This window comes from Dasypus novemcinctus, chromosome 16 (assembly GCF_030445035.2).
Source record: "Dasypus novemcinctus isolate mDasNov1 chromosome 16, mDasNov1.1.hap2, whole genome shotgun sequence".
Lineage (NCBI taxonomy): Eukaryota > Metazoa > Chordata > Mammalia > Cingulata > Dasypodidae > Dasypus > Dasypus novemcinctus.
The window spans coordinates 12827273-12833535 of NC_080688.1; the positions used below are offsets into that span (position 1 = coordinate 12827273).

The window sequence follows — 6263 nt, forward strand, 5'->3', positions numbered from 1 at the left end:
ACTATTATCTCATTATGGTACGCATTTCCCTAATGACTAATGATTATGAGCATTTTTTCATATGCTTATTCATACATAAATATTATTTTTTTTGGAGAAATGCTTACTCAAGTCAATTACACAGTTTAAGTGGGTTGTTTGCTTTAACTTGTTTAATTGTAGCAGTTATTTATATATTCTGAAACTTAAGCTCCTATAGGCTATACAATATGCAGGGGTTTTCTCACAATCTGTTAGTTATTTTTTCCAATTTCTTGATAAGTATTTTGATGCACAAAGGTTTTAATTTTGATGAAGCCCAGTTTGTTTTTTTCTCTTAATGTTAACTTTTTGCAGTCATATCAAAGAAATCATTGCAAGATCAGATGTCATGAAATGTCAAGCTGAGATTTTTTTATCACACATACATGTATCTTAAGCCACTGCTACAGAATATTTTTATGAGTTTTCAATGATATCCACTGAATTTGTTTAATAATGATGTAATACTGAATTTTATCTGCTAATGTATTAGATACCAATATTAAACAAATAGAATTTGCACATGGAGAAATAGAATGCCCACAAACTTATTCTATAAAAATATATATTGTTACATATGAGACATTTATTATTTTCTCTCAGCTTTAAATACAACCTCCATACTCATCATTGTTATTAAGATTATCTATCTATCAATCACAAAACACTTTAAGTGTGGTCAACAAGATTATGTAAGACTAATTATCATGTATGCAATTTATATGCTTATTTGTAAATATATTTCATATGTATCCTAAGCATTGCATATACATATGTGTATGTGTATGTATGTATACATGATTGTGAGTACCTTTTTCTCTCAACTCTTCACACTGGGACTTTATTTTGTCTCCGTGCCAATTAAAACACTTGAGTGAGTCAAACAACTCTTTTTAAAATAAAACCTTGGAGAATAATTCTCAAAAGACCAACATTAAGGAAGCAGTATTATAATTCCCATTCTTATCTCTGAAAAAAACTGTACTGTGGAAGTTTTGTGTGGACATTTCTATCTGAAAAGTTGATGAAGCATCTGTGAGTCATAAGAAAAGAATGAAGGCACATAAAACATTTAGGTGAGGTTTATTTTATTGAAAAAAATTTTTTTGTTTGTGCAAAACCTCATAACCGATTTAGTTAATTTATAAACTAGTAAATGGGAAACCTAAATCAATTCTACTGATAATTTTTAACCAACCTGTGGAAACAGTAGACCTCACTAGAAATGGCATTGGGTAATAATAGATTCTAAAAGTAATAATATTATTAAAGACAATATATATATTGTGCTTATGATCTATCAGGGATACTCCAAATGCTTTTACTTATAAAATATTTTAATACTCACAAACAAGTACAGACATTGATTATTTTTATATGAGAGGTCAGAGTACTGAAATACAGAAAGACACTATGGAGCCAAAGTATTTGAAACTCTTTTATTTGAGCCATTATGCTACATTGTTTTTCTGAGATGTATTGGCTATAGATTGTGTTTCTTTATCACAGGAATCTAAAAGGATTTCCTCCAACAAATAGTAGATAACTTACAGAGGTGTTTAGCAATGCATAGACCAATGTTTATATTTTTAATTTGAGAATTACTAATATAAATTTAAAATAGAAGTGCATTGTAGAAATACAAATTTCTTCAAGGTCCCCTTAATAAACAAAGTATTTTTAAATTTTAAATATTTTCTTCACATATCTAATAAGTAGGCACTGTGCTATCAGCCCTGGAGCCAAACTATGTGGATTCAACCATTTTTTTCCCCATTTACTGACAGTGTGATTTTGGGTAAATTTCTTCAGTGGCTGTCTCATTTTTCTTCTCTGTAATTATAACAATTATTTTATATGGATCAAAAGAGGTCATTGCATAAAGTGGTTGGGATCCTTCCTGGCATGGGAAATTAACGCAATCAATTTCATTCTGTAACACTCACTACAAATTACATTGTTCAATTTTTTTTTTCATTTGACTATTGCAGAGTAGGAGCTAGGGAATATCATACAATTTTACATCCTCATTTCCACAACTATTCTCTAAGCATTGACATTTTCTGTTGTCAAAGGAGGACTGTAGGTATTATGATATCCATCAATAATGTAACATTGGCTTTTTGCACCTTATTTCCTGATACAAGGTATCAGTGTATGACAGACTGGGAAAAGCAAAAGGGAAATAAGACACTATAAGCAATGAATGCATCTTGGCGATCATCTACTTCATGTCACATGTACCAGGTAGAAGAAGTAAGAGAATTTTATCCAATTTCCACTTTCACAAAACTTAGTCTAGACCCAGACAGAATTTGACCCTATGGCTGATTATTCACATTTTAGACTGGTACATACTCTCTCATGAGATGGCGGAATTTTAATTAGTGCAGTGAATGCACCAAAGTGTAATAGTGCAACAAAACCTGCATGTGGAATTGTTACTATCACTTCTTTACACTTGACTGCATGGATTGAAGGCAACAGTAAGTCAGTGTGGGGGCCGAGAGAATAGGCCCTACAGTCTGACAAAAGAGATCATCCACATACTAGCCAGAGAACTGGGCAGCTTCCTGTGTCATGCTTGCTATTAATATCATGAGATCCATGGATCTTCTGCAAGTGTTAAATAAAATAAAGACAAGCGGAGTCTTAGATTGATTAGCTTATAATGTTTTATAACAGATATTAGTAATTATTTTTAGGATTGTATTTGACTTTTCATTTTAAATATAAGTGTTATATTACAACTATAAATACTGCATCTTGCAAAGCAGCCAACACTGGATCCTTTGGTCCTGTGGCTGTATAGTTCTCCAATATGTAAATTAAAAATTCAGATGCATAAATTTACTTTAATTGTTGGTGAGAATTCTTCCCTTATATGAGATTCTCTGGCACTAACTCTTCAGGAAAAATCAACAGCCTTTGGTGAGATAAGAACATTTATTGTCTTTTTGGGAATTAAATTATTTATATATCATCTACTACTTTGCTCTGAATAGGATAAAATATCTGCACATGATTATTTTTCTTAGCTCAGCAGTGTGCAATAACATATATTCATGGCCACAATTTTGCAAGTTTCAAAACCAAAACTACTCCCCTAGATGAAACTGATTTAATTTTCTCCTCTTAAAACCTGGGATAGCTTCATGATTTGATTTTTATGTTCAAAATATATGTTCCTTAGCTTTGGATATCTATACTTAACAATATTTTAAACCCTATTATTCAAACTAAGGTTTTATGTTATACTCCACTTTTTATGAAAGACTCGTGAAATAAGCCCTTTCAGAATGCATGCAAAGAAACATAATTCATTCAGTTCATTCAGGCACTTTTTTCAGTATTTTTATTTTCATTGTTACTCTCAGTAAAGTGATCAAGTTAGATCAGTGAGATATATAGCAGAATCATCTCCTGGAGCCTGCATATTACATAGAAACAAAGAAGAATTGTTCCTACACATAACAGAGAGATGTTCTCTGAAGAAAAGGAAAAGTCAGAAAAATCAGGAATTGCAGGTTCATGAAATCCCACGGAGCTGAAAAATTGAGATTTGGCAGTGAATTTTAGATATAAGTCCTGATAATTTATCATAGAGAAAAATCATTTAATAATTGCTAATTGATACAAATTTTCAAACAATGGTGGAGTACATATAATATAGGACAGGAAATTGCCATTTATTTTGCCTTTAATCTGTGGAAAAACTGCCATGTACTCTGTAATTTACCCTTCTGAGGACAGTTATGTTTATTTCATTTTGTACACAGTAGCAAAGGGAATTTCAGAAATTTACAAATAAATGCACACACACATACACAAACAAAAACAATTTGAAATTATGTGATTCATATCTCACTATTTTGGTTCTTTGATCTTCATCATGCTGATTTTATGGCTAACTGTAGAGAACCACAAGTAGTCAAGTGATATTACTGCTATAGTTATTGTGAGCATTGCCATGAAACACTAACCCATCACACTCTTTATTTTCCATGGATAGAAGTGAAACCTACAATGTAATTCCTAAATTAAGCTGTTTAAATATATTATTGCATATTTTATATTTAAAACAACATATTTCAATATGTTCTCCAGGAAATCATATTTGCTAGACCACGGTATGTATCGTAGTGTGGATTATTACAGGAAAAAAATTAGAATATTTTCATAATCATAGATATAAGAAAAATGCCACATCCAAGATTATAATAAAGGGTCTAATTTGTATTAAAAACTGAGCATGTAGTTGGTAGGTTTCTATGGCAATATAGCATAATCAAAATTCATATCAGTCAGTTTAAACTAAATCAAATAGGTACTGTAAATTAACCCAGTGAAACTGATTTCAGACTTTGACCTCCAGGGTTTTAAGAAAAATAAATTCATGTTTTCAAGCTATTAAATTTGTAGTAATTTGTTACAGTAATGATACAGGTACTGTGAGAAAATAATTGATTTTACACAAATAATCAGTTCCTCTTGGCAATTCCCACCTAAGACATACCCAGATAACAAGTTTGTGAGGCAAAACTAACTTGATGTACCAAGTGTTTTTCATTTTGATTTTGTGATCTGATTTTGAGATTTTTAAAAATAAAAATACTGGGAACCTGAAATGAAGAAATAACTTAGAATAGATCATAGATGACTTTCTCCTACATTATTAGTGAAATCAGATTTGAAGAATAGTGTAATGAATTTATAGATGCTGACGATCTGTGTGTGAATGCTTATTTATTTCTGATTCCTTTCATTTGCAGCAGAAACATTTCTGTTTTCAGAGATTATGCAAAGTAGCAGATGAAGGCATTATACCCTGGATCAGATTCAGAAGGTTTTAAATACCAGATAAAGATCTCAAACTTTTAATTTAATTTAATTTAATAAATTCCCTTAGCATTAAATAGTATTTAGTTTGCAAGTTTTCTTCTCTCTCTTTCACTGTGACTGCACTTACAAAATGGCAAATTTTACACCTTTCTCAGAGTTTGTTCTACTTGGATTCAGAGGGGGTCCAAGGATATAGACAATGCTATTTCTCATCTTTTTGATCCTGTATATAATAGCTGTGATTGGGAACTTGAGCATGATCATAATCATTAGGGCTGACACACACCTCCACACTCCCATGTATGCTCTCCTCCAAAGCCTTTCCTTGTTGGATATCTGCTATTCTTCCACAATTGCACCCAGAGCTCTGGTGAACTGCTTAAATGAAGACCATACAGTTTCCTTTGGTGAATGTGCTACTCAGTTCTTCTTCCTCTCTCTTTTTGGCACCACAGAAGCTTTCCTTCTGGCTGCTATGGCCTATGACCGCTTCATTGCCATATGTAAACCTCTTCTATACTCTGTGAGCATGTCTCACAAGGTCTGTGTATTCTTAGTTTTGGGGTCCTACTTGTGGGGTGTAGTGAATGCCATCACTCAAACAACAATGACATTTAGCCTGTCCTTCTGTGGTTCCAATAAAATCAATGATTTTTTCTGTGATGTTCCCCCACTCTTGTCCCTCTCATGTTCAGATACATTTATAAACCAATTGGTTCTTCTTGGTTTATGTGGCTCCATTATTGTTAGTACATTCTTGATTGTCTTGGTCTCATATATCTATATCATCTCAACAATCCTGGGAATTCGTACCAGACAGGGACGTCAGAAAACTTTCTCCACATGTGCCTCCCATCTGACTGGGGTGTGCTTGTTTTTTGGTACTGTTTTCTTCATGTATGCACAGCCCAGTTCCATCTCCTCTATGGAGCAAAGCAAAGTAGTGTCCATCTTTTACACTATTGTCATACCCATGTTGAACCCCCTGATATACAGCCTGAGGAATAAAGATGTCAAGCAAGCTCTGAGGAGGAGAAAACAGAGGTCCTCTTTCTGATTTTTGTGGCCATGGATCATGTGAATCTTCCTGGACATTGCTCTGAATTCCTGATATTTAGGCGCTACAGTTTAGGAATGCCAAATATTCTGGCCTTCTCAGTTTACTTGTTGAAATATGTGATCTGGAAAATACAGTGAATTTCAATGATCATTATCTATCCAAACTTAAACTCTAGGACTTGTGGTGAGTAAAATACATACTGGAAGAATGGGTGATTGCATACATGCATAAATATTTATGGTTATATAGCTTCATATTGTAGAACATCTTAATCACACACCATAAGTTAACAACTAGGTACAAAAATTCTGCACTTTAATTTTTTTAAATATTCAATAAA

The 6263-nt window shown here is 32.6% G+C and overlaps 1 pseudogene; it reads left to right on the plus strand.

Moving 5' to 3' along the window:
• The first annotated feature begins 4993 nt into the window (after positions 1 to 4993).
• LOC105745029 (olfactory receptor 9S13-like) lies at positions 4994 to 5920 on the plus strand (annotated as a pseudogene).
• Positions 5921 to 6263: the final 343 nt, after the last annotated feature.